The sequence below is a fragment of the Nerophis lumbriciformis genome, linkage group LG23 (genome assembly GCF_033978685.3).
Source record: "Nerophis lumbriciformis linkage group LG23, RoL_Nlum_v2.1, whole genome shotgun sequence".
NCBI lineage: Eukaryota > Metazoa > Chordata > Actinopteri > Syngnathiformes > Syngnathidae > Nerophis > Nerophis lumbriciformis.
In genome coordinates, this window is record NC_084570.2 from 3,497,989 (window position 1) to 3,517,030 (window position 19,042).

The 19,042-nt window shown below is 41.0% G+C and overlaps 1 protein-coding gene across 1 annotated transcript in view; it reads right to left on the reverse strand.

Annotated features, from left to right (window-relative positions):
* LOC133622511 (gap junction gamma-1 protein-like) overlaps positions 1–14,968 on the reverse strand; it is a 31,296-nt gene extending 16,328 nt beyond the window's left edge. Inside the window, exon 1 of the mRNA XM_061985328.2 lies at positions 14,768–14,968. The gene's annotated coding sequence lies outside the window, so the exon portion shown is untranslated. The remainder of the gene's footprint in view (positions 1–14,767) is intronic.
* Positions 14,969–19,042: the final 4,074 nt, after the last annotated feature.

Consider the following 19,042-nt stretch of genomic DNA (forward strand, 5'->3'; position numbering starts at 1 on the left):
TGTCAAAACGTCAGAATTTTTTCTGTCAAAACGTCTGATTTTCTTCTGTCAAAACGTCTGATTATTTTCTGTCAAAACGTCTGAATTTTTTCTGTCAAAACGTCTGAATTTTTTCTGTCAAAACTTCTGAATTTTTTCTGTTTAAGAAAGGAAGTGATCACTGATCAGTGGAAGTGACACGCGAACCGCCAATCAGGTAATAGCATCAACTATCATGTTTGGTTGCGCCATCTTTTCGTCTCACGGTTGATTCTTTGCATGGAGTGGGAAGAGAAACTAAAAATGTTTCTGACGACTACTCATCCCACACTTTTCAACCGTTCCACCGTCAACAATTCTTCTTAATTAGGACAAAAAACTAAGTTGTTTTTTGAACTGGAAAAATTCCTGGTTTTCCCGAAATTCCATAATACAATTTCTCACTTCTGGAATTTTTTTCTGTCAAAAAGTCGGGATATTTTTCTGTCAAAAAAATCGGGATTTTTTTTTCTGTCAAAAGTCAAATTTTTTTCTGTCAAACGGTCGGGATTTTTTCTGTCAAACGGTCGGGATTTTTTCTGTCAAACGGTCGCGATTTTTTCAGTCAAAACGGTCGCGATTTTTTCAGTCGAACCGTCGCGATTTTTTCAGTCGAACCGTCGCGATTTTTTCAGTCGAACCGTCGCGATTTTTTCAGTCAAAATGTCGCGATTTTTTCAGTCAAAACGTCGCGATTTTTTTCAGTCAAAACGTCGCGATTTTTTCAGTCAAAACGTCGCGATTTTTTCAGTCAAAACGTGGAACAATTCCCGGTTTTCCCGAAATTCCGTAATACAATTTCTCAATTCAACATGTTACAACTTCAACATTTCTTGACCGATTTAAACAATTACCGCACCAACCAATTCATCTCATTCAGGACATTCATGCGCCAAAATCATTTTCAAAAAAATCCCGCTTTTCCCAAAATTCTGAAATTTCCAGGAAGTCCCCATTGGGACATTCCAAGTTGCACAATTCCCACATTTTTCAACCTATTCAAAACATTAACACATTCCACTCATCCAGGACATTCAAACTAACACTTTCCCAAGTTCCAAACCAAATTCAGATTTTCCTGGAAATTCAAACTCTTCAACATTCAAACCATTCCAACATTCAAACTATTCTTACATTCATTCTACATTCTGTCAGCATTTCAGTTCAACTTTAGCATTGGAGCATTCACACGCAATTCCTTCAGGAATTGCCTCATCTAGTTACAGGTTAGATCAGTGTTTTGCAACCTTTTTTGAGCCAAGGCACATTTTATTCATTGAAAAAGTCCCGAGGCACACCTCGAGCAGAAAACGTTACAAAATGAAACTCAGCAGCCGATATTGACAGTAAAAAGTTGTTCTCGCAATTGTTGGATATGAATTCAAACCACAACCAACCATGCATCACTATAGCTCTTGTCTCAAAGTAGGTGTACCGTCACGACCTGTCACATCACGCCGTGACTTATTTTGAGGTGTTTGGTGTTTTCCTGTGTGTAGTGTTTTAGTTCTTGACTTGCGCTCCTATTTTGGTGGCTTTTCGTGCATCAGTTCCGTGTCTTCCTTGACCGCTTTTCCTCGCACCTGCTTTGTTTTAGCAATCAAGACTATTTAAGTTGTTTTTATCCTTCTTTGTGTGGACATTGTTAATTGTCATATACGGATGTACTTTGTGGACGTCGTCTGCTCCACATGCTGTAAGTCTTTGCTGTCGTCCAGCATTCTGTTTTTGTTTACTTTGCAGCCAGTTCAATTTTAGTTTCGTTCGGCATAGCCAACCCTAAGCTTCGATGCGTTTTCTTAGGGGCACTCACCTTTTGTTTATTTTTGGTTTAAGCGTTAGATACCTTTTTACCTGCACGCTGCCGTCTGCATATTGTGATCACGACAAACCATGTTCCCGACATCTACAAAGCAATTAGCTACCTGCTGCCACCTACTGATATGGAAGAGTATTACACCATTACTCTGCCTATGGTCTTAAGGATTTTAAATGATAGGCAAACAAAACAAAAAAAGTGCAGTTCCTTTATAACAGGCCTGGGCAATTATTTTGACTCGGGGGCCAAATTTAGAGAAACAAATGTGTCTGGGGGCCGGTATATCTATTTTTAGGAAAACTAATACAAAACCTCACACTAAAGTCTGTTTTATGCTAAAAATATTGTGACAGACCGCCTTAAAAGCGGAATGGAATTTTTAAAAATTCTATGAACGATAAAACCCTGAATATTGAGAACATATGAACGTCACACCCCCTCTCAATCGACATATTTTACAGTCAAGCCAAATGCAACAAAAATGCAACAAACATAGCGAAATATGCACGTGAAGGGTAAAAAAAACAAAAAACCTACAATCTGATACATGTGATATCACTAAGCTTTAGAACTTTCTTGTAAAAATCTCCTTCCACGGCAGAACGGTCCCTGACACCCACATTTCAGGCTGGCTGCTCTGGAAACACTCTGTGGAAACGCTCCCCACCCACACTGCTTGGTGCCTCATTTGACCTGCTGTGACGTAGATTACCATAATAATAACTAGTAGGGTTGTACGGTATACGGGTATTAGTATAGTACCGCGATACTAATTAATCATATTCGGTACCATACCGCCTCTGAAAAGTACCGGTCCGCCACACCCTAAGATTTTTTGTTAAAATAAAGCCAATAATGCAATTTTTTCTGGTCCCCTTTATTTAGAAAAGTATCGAAAAGTATCAAAATAATATTGGTATCAGGACAACACTAGTCACTAAAATATCATGCAAAAGTGCAAATTCCAACCATTGAAATACTTTGTATAGTTCAAGACTTATGGTAATTTGAAAACATGAGTGCACATCATAATGGCAGATACACTTTCCATCTTAAAGATCTAAAAAAAATATTCGGGAATGTCCGGCGGGCCAGATTGAAAAGCTTAACGGGCCGCATGTGGCCCCCGGGCCTTAATTTGCCCAGGTGTGGTTTAAAGTCATATCCAACAATTGCAACAACGACTTTTTACGGTCAACTGGCTTTCGTTTCTTAATGATTTCTGCTAGTGGCGTGCCTCCGGATTTTTTCAATGCAAAAAATGTGCCTTGGCTCAAAAAAAAGGTTGAAAAACACTGATCTAGTTGTGTACAGCTCCACTAATGGACATTGGAGTGTTACTTTCAAAGGCAAAATTAAAATATTGCTAGAAACATAATTTTATATGGGACTTTATTGTATTGTATGTATAATACATGTTCCAAAAAGAAAAAAGCATCAACCACCACTAGAATTAGAGATATTAAAAGTCAAAGTGATGAAGCTTAGTGTTACGCTCATGACTTGGTGTAACTAAACATTACGCTATAAGATGAAAGCAATTGCATTTTATTGATATTTGAAATGTATTCAATGTTTATAAATGAATATTTAAATATACTAAATGTAAAAAACAGAATAAATATTCAAAATAAGATCATCAAATGAAATCTAGTTTGGTTACGCCATCATGAGCGCAACACAAGGTTGTAAAAGTATCAACTACAATTCTAAATTAAAGCTGCAAGCAGCGATAGACGGGACCGACTTTGACGGCACATAAAATCCAAACCGGAGCAGTAATTAAAACTCTTTGGTCAACTTTTAATCAGAAGGGTTCAATCTCTCTCCTGTGCTAGTTTGATGCCGACACGACAAACGCGCTCAGAGGAGATCATGTTTGAAAAAAGGTGACTGGTTTTTACAAAACTTTTGTTTTGAAGGGGGAATTGCAAACTTCCTGTTGATTTTTGCTGGGGGTTGTCAATATATGAAATGTAGGTCTAAGTGAGACCTACATAGAGGTTTTTGTTTCATGTCTCTAAGACATTCCTACTGGAAGTTACATGCAGTTTTGTCTGAGTTTTCTTCCTAGAAGCAGTTGTGTCTGTGTTTTCTTCCTAGGGGGCGCTAGAGCGCAATTTTGAGTTTTGGGGTTGGGTTTTTTATTAGATCGCAATTTTTGCCAGTCCTGATGTGTGTGTCCAGTTTTGAAGCATGTTAGGGGGTCAAATTACAGCTCAAAGAGGCAAAAAAAGACTGTTTTTAGTCAACTTCTGTTTTGAAGGGGGAATTGCCAACTTCCTGTTTATTTTTGCTGAAGGATGTCAATGTATGAAATCTAGGTCTAAATCAGACCTACATAGAGGTTTTTGTTTCATGTCTCTACGACATTCCTACCGGAAGTTACAAGCAGTTTTGTCTGTGTTTTTTCCTAGGGGGCGCTAGAGCGCAATTTTGAGTTTTGGGGTTTGGTTTTTTGATAAGATTGCAATTTTCGCCAGTCCTGATGTGTGTGTCAAATATGGTGAGTTTTGAAGCATGTTAAGGGGGTCAAATTACAGCTCAAAGAGGCGGCGGAATAATAATAATAAAACCTTACAAAAACAATAGGGTCCTCTGTCCCAAAGGGACATTGTGGTCCCTAATAAGATGTCAAAAGCAAACTGAAATCAAATACACACAGCTTGAAGATTTATCAATGCCTATTTAAATTTAGTAATGCATAAATATGATGATTAATCAAAATATAAAAGAAATATACACCAAAAAGTAAGGCTATGAATCGCGTTTTTCCAAGTTTTTGGGGCATTTTTATGCTAATTCCAAGCATCTCCTTGTTATTATCGTTGATTTTAAATGGTCAAACTAATGCATATTATATATGCATGCCCTAGTAAACAAAAAAAAAAGTCATATTTATTTTGATTCTTACATTTTGAAGTACAAACCCCGTTTCCATATGAGTTGGGAAATTGTGTTAGATGTAAATATAAACGGAATACAATGATTTGCAAATTATTTTCAACCCAAATTCAGTTGAATATGCTACAAAGACAACATATTTGATGTGCAAACTGATAAACATTTTTTTTTTCCAAATAATCATTAACTTTAGAATTTTATGCCAGCAACACGTGACAAAAAAGTTGGTAAAGGTGGCAATAAATACTGATAAAGTTGAGGAATGCTCATCAAACACTTATTTGGAACATCCCACAGGTGAACAGGCAAATTGGGAACAGGTGGGTGCCATGATTGGGTATAAAAGTAGATTCCATGAAATGCTTAGTCATTCACAAACAAGGATGGGGCGAGGGTCACCACTTTGTCAACAAATGCGTGAGCAAATTGTTGAACAGTTTAAGAAAAACCTTTCTCAACCAGCTATTACAAGGAATTTAGGGATTTCACCATCTACGGTCCGTAATATCATCAAAGGGTTCAGAGAATCTGGAGAAATCACTGCACGTAAGCAGCTAAGCCCGTGACCTTCGATCCCTCAGGCGGTACTGCAACAACAAGCGACATCAGTGTGTAAAGGATATCACCACATGGGCTCAGGAACACTTCAGAAACTCACTGTCAGTAACTACAGTTGGTCACTACATCTGTAAGTGCAAGTTAAAACTCTATTATACAAAGCCATTTATCAACAACACCCAGAAACGCCGTCGGCTTCGCTGGGCCTGAGCTCATCTAAGATGGACTGATACAAAGTGGAAAAGTGTTCTGTGGTCTGATGAGTCCACATTTCAAATTGTTTTTGGAAACTGTGGACGTCGTGTTCTCCGGACCAAAAAGGAAAAGAACCATCCGGATTGTTATAGGCGCAAAGTGTAAAAGCCAGCATCTGTGATGGTATGGGGGTGTATTAGTGCCCAAGACATGGGTAACTTACACATCTGTGAAGGCGCCATTAATGCTGAAAGGTACATACAGGTTTTGGAGCAACATATGTTGCCATCCAAGCAACGTTACCATGGACGCCCCTGCTTATTTCAGCAAGACAATGCCAAGCCACGTGTTACATCAACGTGGCTTCATAGTAAAAGAGTGTGGGTACTAGACTGGCCTGCCTGTAGTCCAGACCTGTCTCCCATTGAAAATGTGTGGCGCATGATGAAGCCTAAAATACCACAACGGAGACCCCCGGACTGTTGAACAACTTAAGCTGTACATCAAGCAAGAATGGGAAATAATTCCACCTGAGAAGCTTAAAAAATGTGTCTCCTCAGTTCCCAAACGTTTACTGAGTGTTGTTAAAAGGAAAGGCCATGTAACACAGTGGTGAACATGCCCTTTCCCAACTACTTTGGCACGTGTTGCAGCCATGAAATTCTAAGTTCATTATTATTCGCAAAAAAAAAAATAAAGTTTATGAGTTTGAACATCAAATATCTTGTCTTTGTAGTGCATTCAACTGAATATGGGTTGAAAAGGATTTGCAAATCATTGTATTTTGTTTATATTTACATCTAACACAATTTCCCAACTCATATGGAAACGGGGTTTGTACATTTGTGCAGGTGGGTGCGAATGTACCCATTACCAGAGCTGTACACAGTTACAAGTTAGAATGCAAAAAAGAAACAAAAATTGCACGCTGGTCTTAAGGATTTTAAATGATAGGCAAACAAAACAAAAAAGTGCAGTTGCACTAAAAAGGTCTTGCCTAGGGTGCTATTTAAAGCTAGGAATGGCACTACCAAAACCACTCAGACTATTCATGGTCACCTGCCAGCAGTTAACAATAATGCAGATCTGCATCACACTGCAAAAACTGAAATCTAAGTAAGATTAAATATCTCAAATAAGGGTGATATTTGCTTATTTTATGTCTGATAAGATAATTCTTCTCACTAAGCAGATTTTATGTTAGAGTGTTTTACTTGTTTTAAGTGTTTTGGTCCTAAATGATGTCAGTAAGATATTACAGCTTGTTGCTGAGATTTGATGACCTATATTGAGTGAAACATGCTTGAAACTAGAATATCAACTGTTGCAAAGCTGTGTCATCAACACTCACAAGTATAAAACTACTTTTTTAAAGTAATAATTTCTTATTTTAAGCATGAAAAAAAAAAATCATGACTTTGACACAATTGTGTCTCATAATTAAAACAGATGACAGCCAAATGGACTTTGCTGTTTTATTTTCAATGAAACAATAAAACATATGTACTCATATAGTAGTACAGTTGGCACAGTACAGTAAACTGACAGTTAATATTTAAACATTTAACATGTGACATTTCAAACAATTTTGAACAGAAAAATAAATTCTGCAAAATTACAATTAAACATTTTTTGGCCGGGGGCCGTATATATGCGCACTAATTGACTAAAAGAGCACGCACTTGGCGCGATGATGTCATGTTATCCATGGAAAAATGCATTTTAAGACAATATGATTTGCCTGAGCAGCTCGTAGACCCCGAGAGTAACAAGCGGTTGCCTTGTTGCCTTTCCATTAAGATTAATAAACTAGTTTTTAGCATAAATTTGCTGGCTTAAAGAAATGTAATGCCGAGCGCATATCATTATGTTAAGATAATGGCACTAGCATTTACTTCATTTAAGAATATTTTTCAACATATTGAGCAAAAAGGTCTCTTTTTTTTTTTCTACCAAGAAAAGTGCACTTGTTATTAGTGAAAATATACTTATTTTAAGGTATTTTTGGGTTCATTGAGGTTAGATAATTAGGGACCGCAATGTCCCTTTGGGACAGAGGACCCTATTGAAATTGTAAGGTTTTATTATTATTATACCGGCCGCCTATTTGAGCTGTAATTTGACCTCCTTAACATGCTTCAAAACTCACCATATTTGACACACACATCAGGACTAGCGAAAATTGCCATTTAATAATAAAACCAAACCCCAAAACTCAAAATTGCGCTCTAGCGCCCCCTAGGAAAAAACAGACAAAACTGCTTGTAACGTCCGGTAGGAATGTCGTAGAGACATGAAACAAAAACCTCTATGTAGGTCTGACTTAGACCTAGATTTCATTTTTTTGACATCCTTCAGCAAAAATCAACAGGCAGTTGGCAATTCCCCCTTCAGAACAAAAGTTTACAGCTTGAGCTGTAATTTGACCCCCTTAACATGCTTCAAAACTCACCAAACTGAACACACACATCAGGACTGGCAAAAATTGCGATCTAATAAAAAAAAAAACCCCCAAAACTCAAAATTGCGCTCTAGCGCTCCCTAGGAAGAAAACAGACAAAACTGCCTGTAACTTCCAGTAGGAATGTCTTAGAAACATGAAACAAAAACCTCTATGTAGGTCTCACTTAAACCTACATTTCATATATTGACAACCCCCAGCAAAAATCAACAGGAAATTTGCAATTCCCCCTTTAAAACAAAAGTTTTGTAAAAACCGGTCACCTTTTTTCAAACTATCTCCTCTGAGCGCGTTTGTTGTGTCGGCTTCAAATTAGCACAGGAGAGAGATTGAACCCTTCTGATTAAAAGTTGACGAAAGAGTTTTAATTACTGCTCCGGTTTGGATTGTATGTGCCGTCAAAGTCAGTCCCGTCCATCGCTGCTTGCAGCTTTAATTAGGGCCCGCAAGGCCCATTGTAAAAGGACTCCCAACGGGAGTCCTTTTACAATGAGACAGAGGACCCTATTGAATCTGTAATGTTTTATTCTTTATTATTATTATTATTCTTTATTATTCTTCCGCCACCACTTTGAGCTGTAATTTGACCCACTTAACATGCTTCAAAACTCACTATATTTGACCCACACATCAGGACTGGCGAAAATTGCCTTTTAATAAAAAAAACAAATCTCAAAACTCAAAATTGCGCTCTAGCGCCCCCTAGGGAAAAAAAACTTAACTGCCTGTAACTCCCACTAGGAAGGTCGGAGAGACATGAAACAAAAACCTCTATGTAGGTCTGACTTAGACCTAGATTTCATTATTTTGCATCCTCGGGCAAAAATCAACAGGAAGTTGCCAATTCCCCCTTCAAGACAAAAATTTACTAAAAACAGTCACTTTTGCCTTTTTGAGCTGTACAGGCATGTGATTTGACCACAATGAAAAAGACTGAAAAAATTTCCGGGGGTCTGGGGGAGAAGGCCCCCAGCCAGGTCCAGGCAACGCCCCCCGAAGCTCCTGGTTTTTCACCAATTTAACATGCTAAAATTAACAAAGACAGCACCATTTGAAGACAATATTTTAGTGTTTAAAGACATGAAAACATAAATAGAACATACCTTGCTTCAAGTTGTTTCATATGTTTTTGGCGTTTCGCATGTACTTCCAAATCCTTGAAACCTCGTGATCCATAGTCAATATTATCATGACACCACGTGCACAAAACCTTTCCGGGACGATCAATTTTCCGAATAAAATTACCGAACAAAGTCGTAACTTCCTTCTTCTCAACAGTATCAGTGATTTCCCTTTCCATCCAGTCCCATCCATCCATCGATCCATCTTCTTGCACTTATCCGAGGTCGGGTCGCGGGGGCAGCAGCCTAAGCAGGGAAGCCCAGACTTTCCTCTCCCCAGCCACTTTGTCCAGCTCCTCCCGGGGGATCCCGAGGCGTTCCCAGGCCAGCCGGGAGACATAGTCTTCCCAACGTGTCCTGGGTCTTCCCCGTGGCCTCCTACCGGTTGGACGTGCCCTAAACACCTCCCGTGGGAGGCGTTCGGGTGGCATCCTGACCAGATGCCCGAACCCCCTCATCTGGCTCCTCTCGATGTGGAGGAGCAGTGGCTTGACTTTGAGCTCCCCCCGGATGGCAGAGCTTCTCACCCTATCTCTAAGGGAGAGCCCTGCCACCCGGCGGAGGAAACTCATTTCGGCCGCCTGTACCCGTGATCTTGTCCTTTCGGTCATAACCCAAAGCTCATGACCATAAGTAAGTATGGGAACGTAGATCGACCGGTAAATTGAGAGCTTTGCCTTCCGGCTCAGCTCCTTCTTCACCACAACGGAACGATACAGCGTCCGCATTACTGAAGACGCCGCACCGATCCGCCAAGCGATCTCACGATCCACTCTTCCCTCACTCGTGAACAAGACTCCGAGGTACTTGAACTCCTCCACTTGGGGCAGGGTCTCCTCCCCAACCCGGAGATGGCACTCCACCCTTTTCCGGGCGAGAACCATGGACTCGGACTTGGAGGTGCTGATTCTCATCCCAGTCGCTTCACACTCGGCTCCGTCCAGTCCCATCGAAACTTATTTTTGACATGTTTATCAATTTATTTTACTCGTAAAGCGTCCTTTCTGTCGAGAACCGACATCGTTTACATATGGAAAATGGCGGTAATAACCATTATGAATGATGACGTTATTAACGTCATCATTCATAACAGATGTCCTGATTGGTCACAAGGAACATATCGACCAATCGACTACGGCGTAATATAAACTACGTCTCGAATCTTGATTTAGGGTCGGAAAAAAAAAAACGGAAAAACGGGAGATCTTTTTTTTTTCTTCCCCCAAGATTAAAAAAGACGGAATTCCGACTTTGGAAGGAAAAATCACATGCCTGGCTGTAATTTGACCCCCTTAACATGCTTCAAAACCAGAGGTGGGTAGTAACGCGCTACATTTACTCCGTTACATCTACTTGAGTAACTTTTGGGATAAATTGTACTTCTAAGAGTAGTTTTAATGCAACTTACTTTTACTTTTACTTGAGTATATTTATAGGGAAGAAACGCTACTTTTACTCCGCTACTTTTATCTACATTCAGCTCGCTACTCGCTACTAATTTTTATCGATCTGTTAATGCACGCTTTGTTTGTTTTGGTCTGTCAGACAGACCTTCAAAGTGCCTGCCTTACTGGTGACGTTTCACTCCGTTCCACCAATAAAATGCAGTCACTGGTGACGTTTGACTCCGTTCCACCAATCAGATGCAGTCACTGGTGACATTGGACCAATCAAACAGAGCCAGGCGGTCACATGACCTGACTTAAACAAGTTGAAAAACTTATTGGGGTGTTACCATTTAGTGGTCAATTGTACGGAATATGTACTGTACTGTGCAATCTACTAATACAAGTTTCAATCAATCAATCAAAAGTGTGAAGGAAAAAAGACACTTTTTTATTTCAAACGTACATCCCGTCACAAGCCTAAAGACTGACTGCACAGTTCCTGTCTTCACAATAAAAGTGCAGCTCCATCGCGCCTGCGCTTTCAAAATAAGAGTCTCCGAAAGCCAGCGCAAACAAGCTAGCAAGCTACGGAATTTGCCGCTAATGTATTTCTTGTAAAGTGTGTGAAAACGAATATGGAAGCTGGACGAATAAGATACCAAAAACCAACCACTTTCATGTGGTATTAGACAGAAAGGAGGAACTTTTTTTCTCCTGCATTTGAAAACGTGGACGTTACCAGCACTACTGTCTGATTACAATCAATGCAAGTCATCAGAATCAGGTAATACACCAACTTATATTCTTGTCTTCATGAAAGAAAGGAATCTATATGTGTTAAACATGCATGTATATTCATTAAAACACCTTTAACATGTAAACAAAAACGGCAAAATAAATAAATATAAATTATATACTGTATATATCAATGTATGTGTATATATATATATATATATATACCCACCACCACGAAAAGAATACCTACCGGAATCAATAAAAGGCTATCGATGCTGTCATCTAGCAAAGCCGAATTTGACCAAGCAACCCCCCCGTACCAAAAAGCCCTTGATGAAAGCGGATACAATTTCACCCTCACCTATGAACCCACGCCAGGAAACCAGCCAAAAAAGAACAGAAAACGAAACGGCATCATCTGGTACAACCCCCCATACAGCAAAAACGTCTCAACGAACATTGGACACAAATTCCTCAACCTGATTGACAAACACTTTCCCAAAGACAACAACCTAAGAAAAGTATTCAACAAGAACAACATCAAATTGAGCTACAGCTGCATGAACAATATACGACAAATCATCTCAAACCACAACAAAACAATTGCAAATGAGCCGTCGACCCCCAGTCAGAACGACTCCAAAACCAACAAAGCATGTAACTGTCGAAAGAAACCTGATTGCCCCCTCAACGGGGGATGCTTACAAACATCAGTTGTCTACCAATCTAAGGTAATACGCAAGGACATTAACACATCCAACACATATGTAGGATTAACCGAGGGTGAATTCAAAACCAGATGGAACAACCACAAGGCTTCTTTCAGGAACAAAAACCTGCGAAATACCACAGAACTCAGCAAACACATTTGGGACCTCAAAGACAATAATGTTGAATATTCAATAACATGGCAAATTCTTGCATCCAGCACACCTTACAATAGTGGTAATAAAAGATGCAACCTATGCTTGAAAGAGAAACTGTTTATTATCTACCGTCCAGACCTGTCATCCCTCAACAAGCGCAGCGAAATTGTAACAACATGCCGCCATAGACGGAAACACCTCCTAGGTAACACATGAACCAATCACCACGCCCCTAGGCCAGCCTGTACCCACCCACTCTGTGCCCTATATAAACCATGGTATGCGAATGCTCCCATTAAAATCTCCTGACGATTGAGGGTACCCCCCTCATGAAACAGGCCTGTAGAGATGAAATAGTCTTGTGATTTTTTTTCCCCACACATACATATATATATATATATATATATATATATATATATATATATATATATATATATATATATATATATATATATATATATATATATATATATATATATATATATATATATATATATATATATATATATTAGAGACGCGCGGTTTGCGGACACAACCGCGGAGTCCGCGGATTATCCGCGGATCGGGCGGATGAAATTAAAAAAAATAAGATTTTATCCGCTCGCGGGTCGGGTCGGGCGGATTAATTAGATATTTTTTTTTTTTTTTTTTTTTTTTTTGCGGGTGGCAGTTAAACCAATTGGGAAATATATATACATAGTTAAATGTTGTTACCCACATACGAAAAACGAGCAGGCACCTGCTGCATATGCCACAACAGAAGAAAAAAAAAGAAAAGAGATGGACACTTTTACGGAGCGGAGAAGGGACGCCTCGCCGGGGTCCGGGACCGAGGCCCCTTCCCCCGAGAGGGCCCCACCGGGAGCCGTAGCTGAGGCGATCCGCGAGAAGGGCCCGACGCACGTCCAGGGTCACTACCGCGCCCACCGCACCGACACCCCGCCTCGTCCGCTTTCGCCGCGGCCGGCGTCACGCGCAGCAGGTAAGCAGCTTACCTGCCCGCCTCCCCCGTGGCCGGGGGCTCGTAACATGGGTCACTCCGCGCGCGCAGCTTACCTGCTTGCCACCCCTGTTGCCGGGGGCGCGTAAAAGGGGTCACTCCGCGCTCAGTGCGCTCACGAAAGGGGTGGGGCTCACCCTGGTTGATATAGAGAGCAGGACAGTGGCCATGGAATTTCATTTAAGGTTTGTGATAAACCATCAAACTCATTCGTTAAAAGGACTCTATAGTAATATAAAGCGAATTTTTCTCGACATTATCATGCAAGAAAAGTTTATTTTTGGGATCGCGATCACCGCGTAATGATTTTTAAAGGTTGCATTACATTATTAACTGTCCCATGTGATCAGCCAGTGCGATTGGAAGTCCATGCTCAATTATTGCCTCCGTAAATAAAACTTCGGCATTTATCACATCCAAAGAATCTGTTTGGGCGACGAAAAACGTTGAAAGTTTTCCACTTGTATCGCTAGCAACGGCATTAGACTTGTGTTTTTTTGTCCCAACGTGGTCTTTTACATCGCTAATTCCTCCGTGTCCGATCGAAAAATTTTGTCTGCACAAGGTGCAATTCGCGTAGTTTTCACCCTTTTTTTAATTTTTTTATTAATATTAGATATATAACAACGGGCGGATGGCGGGCGGGTGCAGTTCTGATCAAACGTTACATCGGGTGGATGGCGGATGGTTGACGATTTTCTGACGCGGTTGCGGATGAGATAAATTGCCTATCCGCGCATCTCTAATATATATATATATATATATATATATATATATATATATGATATGTGTGTGTATGTTACTCATCAGTTACTCAGTACTTGAGTAGTTTTTTCACAACATACTTTTTACTTTTACTCAAGTAAATATTTGGGTGACTACTCCTTACTTTTACTTGAGTAATAAATCTCTAAAGTAACAGTACTCTTGAGTACAATTTCTGGCTACTCTACCCACCTCTGTTCAAAACTCACCAAACTGAACACACACATCAGGACTGGCAAAAATTGCGATCTAATAAAAAAACCTAACCCCAAATCTCAAAATTGCGCTCTAGTTTTACTTGTTTTGGAAAGTCTTGACAAGCCAAATGTTCTTGTTCTATTGGCAGATAATTTTCCTTAGTTCAAATAAAATACCCCTCATTTTTGTATTTTTTTCCCCCTTGTTTTTGAACACTGACTTTTTGCAGTGCACCCACTGTGGTGAATCAAGTGGAGCAAGCTTTGAGGGGGGGAGTCTGTGCAAAAAAAGCATCCAGACACAGTGGAGTCCTTCTAACATTCTTGGCTAACCCGAAGCAGAAAGTTAGTATTTTAGGGTTCAAGGAGCAGACATGGAGGCCACATTGTGTCCGCGCCGTGCGCCACAACGTCGGCCAAGCCAGCGTCCAGTGGGCACTCTGGAGGAGGCTTGAGCGGAGCGAACTAAACCAAAGACTGATGAGCATTGCCGGGCCAACACTTTGGTGGTTAAACCAAAAAAACAAACAAAAAAAAAACAGGCGCATTCCACAATGAAGTGAAGGCAAAGATGACTTACGAAAGAAACGACTGCTAGCTTGAAACCTCCAACATTGGCCACTTACCAAGCTCCACTCGACACACTCATACCCGACAACTTTCTTCCCCCCCCCGATAAAAAAGCTTCAATACTCAACTAAAAGGCAAAAAAAGTGTACGTCGCGCCACAAAACACCCACCTTGTGCGCTCCCGACCGCGCGCCTCGGCTCCGAACACTTAATTGCTCCACCAGGTTGTCCTAATTAGCGCCGCAGGCTTGCCTTCAGTCCCGAGTCCATGCAGTCCGTCGCGGCCCCCCTTGTGCCGGGCTCTGCTGCTCCAGAGGAGTCCTTGTGGCTCCCGCGGGCTCCTGGCTCAGTCGTGGGTCGTTCGCGAACGACACCACCCTTGAAAACCGCTCTTGAATGTGAACGAGCCGTTTCTTTTCTTTACCGATGTCCCGAGTCGCACTTATTGGTCAACATGTGTGCTGCCTTGGAGAAAATGAAAAGTAGAAAATAAATACCAAAAATATACATTTTACACGTATTTTGGTTGAAATCTGATGAGTCATGAAAGCCGGACTTTTTTTTTCCTGGAGCCGAGTCAAAAGAGCCTACTCCCTTAAAAGAGCCGACATTGCAACCACTACTGTGTAAGCTCACCCTCTCTTGGGTGAAACCTGAGAGCAGCCTCTTTTTTTTTTTTTTTACCCCAACACAAAAGTTGTTTTTAAAAATGACAAAGTTGTGCAAGTGTCCCCAGTTTCCATAAATAGACTTTGGAGGATTTTTTTTTAGGGATGTCCGATAATGGCTTTTTGCCGATATTCCGATATTGTCCAACTATTTAATTACCGATACCGATATCAGCCGATACCGATATCAACCAATATACCGTATTTTCCGCACCATAAGGCGCCCTGGGTTATAAGCCGCGCCTTCAATGAACGGCATATTTCAAAACTTTGTCCACCTATAAGCCGCCCCGTGTTGTAAGCCGCATCTAACTGCGCTAAAGGAATGTCAAAAAAACAGTCAGATAGGTCAGTCAAACTTTAATAATATATTAAAAACCAGCGTGATGTGGGCGCGCATGGAGTCGTATATCAACATGGACGGAGCTGCGTGAAAAAAGCCACCCGGCCTCTTCGCGTAAACTTCCCTTAACCACTCGCTCATCTTTTCTTCATCCATCCATCCCTTCGAGTTAGCTTTTATGATGACGCCGGCTGGAAAGGTCTCTTTTGGCAAGGTCTTCCTTTTGAATATCACCATGGGTGGAAGTTTCTGGCCATTAGCATGGCAAGCTAGAACCACAGTGAAGGATGACTTCTCATTCCCTGTGGTGCGAATATTCACCGTACGTGCTCCCGTTGTATCCACAGTGCGGTTCACAGGAATATCAAAAGTCAGTGGAACCTCGTCCATGTTGATAATGTTCTCTGGCCGGATCTTTTTTTCAGCTATCTTGTTTTTACAATATGCACGGAAAGTAGCCAGCTTTTCTTGAAAGTCTTTAGGCAGTTGCTGTGAAATAGTAGTCCGTGTGCGGATGGAGAGATTGCGTCTTTTCATGAACCGGAAACCTGTCGCCATTTTGTGGTCTTTACAGATGTAAACACACAAAGGAAATGAAACGTAATATCCGCGCCCTTCTTCTTCTTCTACGCGGGCGGGTGGTTGCTTACAGTAGAAGAAGAAGCGCTTCCTGTTCTATGGGGGCGGGTGCTTACCTTGGCGGTTGCTTGCGTAGAAGAAGAAGCACTTCCTCTTCTACGGGGAAAAAAGATGGCGGCTGTTTACCGTAGTTGCGAGACCGAAACTTTATGAAAATGAATCTTAATATTAATCCATATATAAAGCGCATCGGGTTATAAGCCGCACTGTCAGCTTTTGAGTAAATTTGTGGTTTTTAGGTGCGGCTAATAGTGCGGAAAATACGGTATGCAATCGTGGAATTAACACATTATTATGCCTAATTTGGACAACCAGGTATGGTGAAGATAAGGTTATTAAAAGATTACAGTTGGTACAAAATGCGGCTGCCAGACTTTTGACAAGAACAAGAAAGTTTGATCATATTACGCCTATACTGGCTCACCTGCACTGGCTTCCTGTGCACTTAAGATGTGACTTTAAGGTTTTACTACTTACGTATAAAATACTACAATTTCTAGCTCCGTCCTATCTTGTCGATTGCATTGTACCATATGTCCCGGCAAGAAATCTGCGTTCAAAGAACTCCGGCTTATTAGTGATTCCCAGAGCCCAAAAAAAGTCTGCGGGCTATAGAGCGTTTTCTATTGGGGCTCCAGTACTATGGAATGCCCTCCCGGTAACAATTAGAGATGCTACCTCAGTAGAAGCATTTAAGTCCCATCTTAAAACTCATTTGTATACTCTAGCCTTTAAATAGACCCGCCTTTAGACCAGTTGATCTGCCGTTTCTTTTCTTTTCTCCTCTGCTCCCCTCTTCCTTGTGGAGGGCGGGGGGCACAGGTCCGGTGGCCATGGATGAAGGGCTGGCTGTCCAGAGCCGGGACCCGGGGTGGACCGCTCGCCTGTGCATCGGCTGGGAACATCTCTGCGCTGCTGACCCGTCTCCGCTCGGGATGGTGTCCTGCTGGCCCCACTATGGACTGGACTCTTACTATTATGTTGGATCCACTATGGACTAGACTCTCACAATATTATGTCAGACCCACTCGACATTCATTGCATTTGGTCTCCCCTAGGGGCGGGGGAGGGGGTTACACACATATGCGGTCCTCTCCAAGGTTTCTCATAGTCATTCACATCGACGTCCCACTGGGGTGAGTTTTTCCTTGCCCTTATGTGGGCTTTGTACCGAGGATGTCGTTGTGGCTTGTGCAGCCCTTTGAGACACTTGTGATTTAGGGCTATATAAATAAACATTGATTGATTGAGTGAAGGTAATTTAAAAAAAAGTTAATAAAATAAGAAATAAATTAAAACCATTTTCTTGAATAAAAAAGAAAGTAAAACAATATAAAAACAGTTACATAAAAACTAGTAATTAATGAAAGTGAGTAAAATTAACTGTTAAAGGTTAGTACTATTAGTGGACCAGCAGCACGCACAATCATGTGTGCTTACGGACTGTATCCCTTGCAGACTGTATTGATATATATTGATATATAATGTAGGAACCAGAATATTAATAACAGAAAGAAACAACTTTTTTATGCGAATGAGTGTGAATGGGGGAGGAAGGTTTTTTGGGTTGGTGCACTAATTGTAAGTGTATGGCCGAAAGCCTTTTTTTTGGGGGGGCGGGGGTGAGTGGTATGGGTGGGATATAAACAAAAATATGACACTTAGGGCAGACAATAGATATATGATTGATGTGAATATGATGTAATGGATAGGAATGTCTGATGCTGGATGTCAATAAAAATAAAATGAAAAAGAAATAAATAATAATTGTAAGTGTATCTTGTGTTTTTTATGTTGATTACCGTATTTTCCGCACTATAAGGCGCACCTAAAAACCACAAATTTTCTCAAAAGCTGACAGTGCGCCTTATAACCCGGTGCGCTTTATATATGGATTAATATTACGATTCATTTTCATAAAGTTTCGATCTCGCAACTACGGTAAACAGCCGCCATCTTTTTTCCCGGTAGAACAGGAAGCGCTTCTTCTTCTACGCAAGCAACCGCCAAGGTAAGCACCCGCCCCCATAGAACAGGAAGCGCTTCTTCTTCTACTGTAAGCAACCACCCACCCGCGTAGAAGAAGAAAAAGCGCGCGGATATTACCGTACGTTTCATTTCCTTTGTGTGTTTACATCTGTAAAGACCACAAAATGGCTCCTACTAAACGACAGGGATCCGGTTCATGAAAAGACGCAATCTCTCCATCCGCACACGGATTACTATTTCACAGCAACTGATATTCCTGTGAACCGCACTGTGGATACAACGGGAGCACGTACGGTGAATATTCGCACCACAGGGAATGAGAAGTCATCCTTCACTGTGGTTCTAGCTTGCCATGCTAATGGCCAGAAACTTCCACCCATGGTGATATTCAAAAGGAAGACCTTGCCAAAAGAGACCTTTCCAGCCGGCGTCATCATAAAAGCTAACTCGAAGGGATGGATGAAGAAAAGATGAGCGAGTGGTTAAGGTAAGTTTAAGTTTACGCGAAGAGGCCGGGTGGCTTTTTTCACGCAGCTCTGTCCATGTTGATATACGACTCCATGCGCGCCCACATCACGCTGGTTTTAATATATTATTAAAGTTTGACTGACCTATTTGACTGTCTTTTTGACATTCCTTTAGCGCAGTTAGATGCGGCTTACAACACGGCTTATAGGTGGACAAAGTTTTGAAATATGCCGTTCATTGAAGGCGCGGCTTATAACCCAGGGCGCGGAAAATACAGTAAATAAAAAAACAAAAAACAAACGAAAAAAAACAAAACGATATCAATAATAAAAAAACCG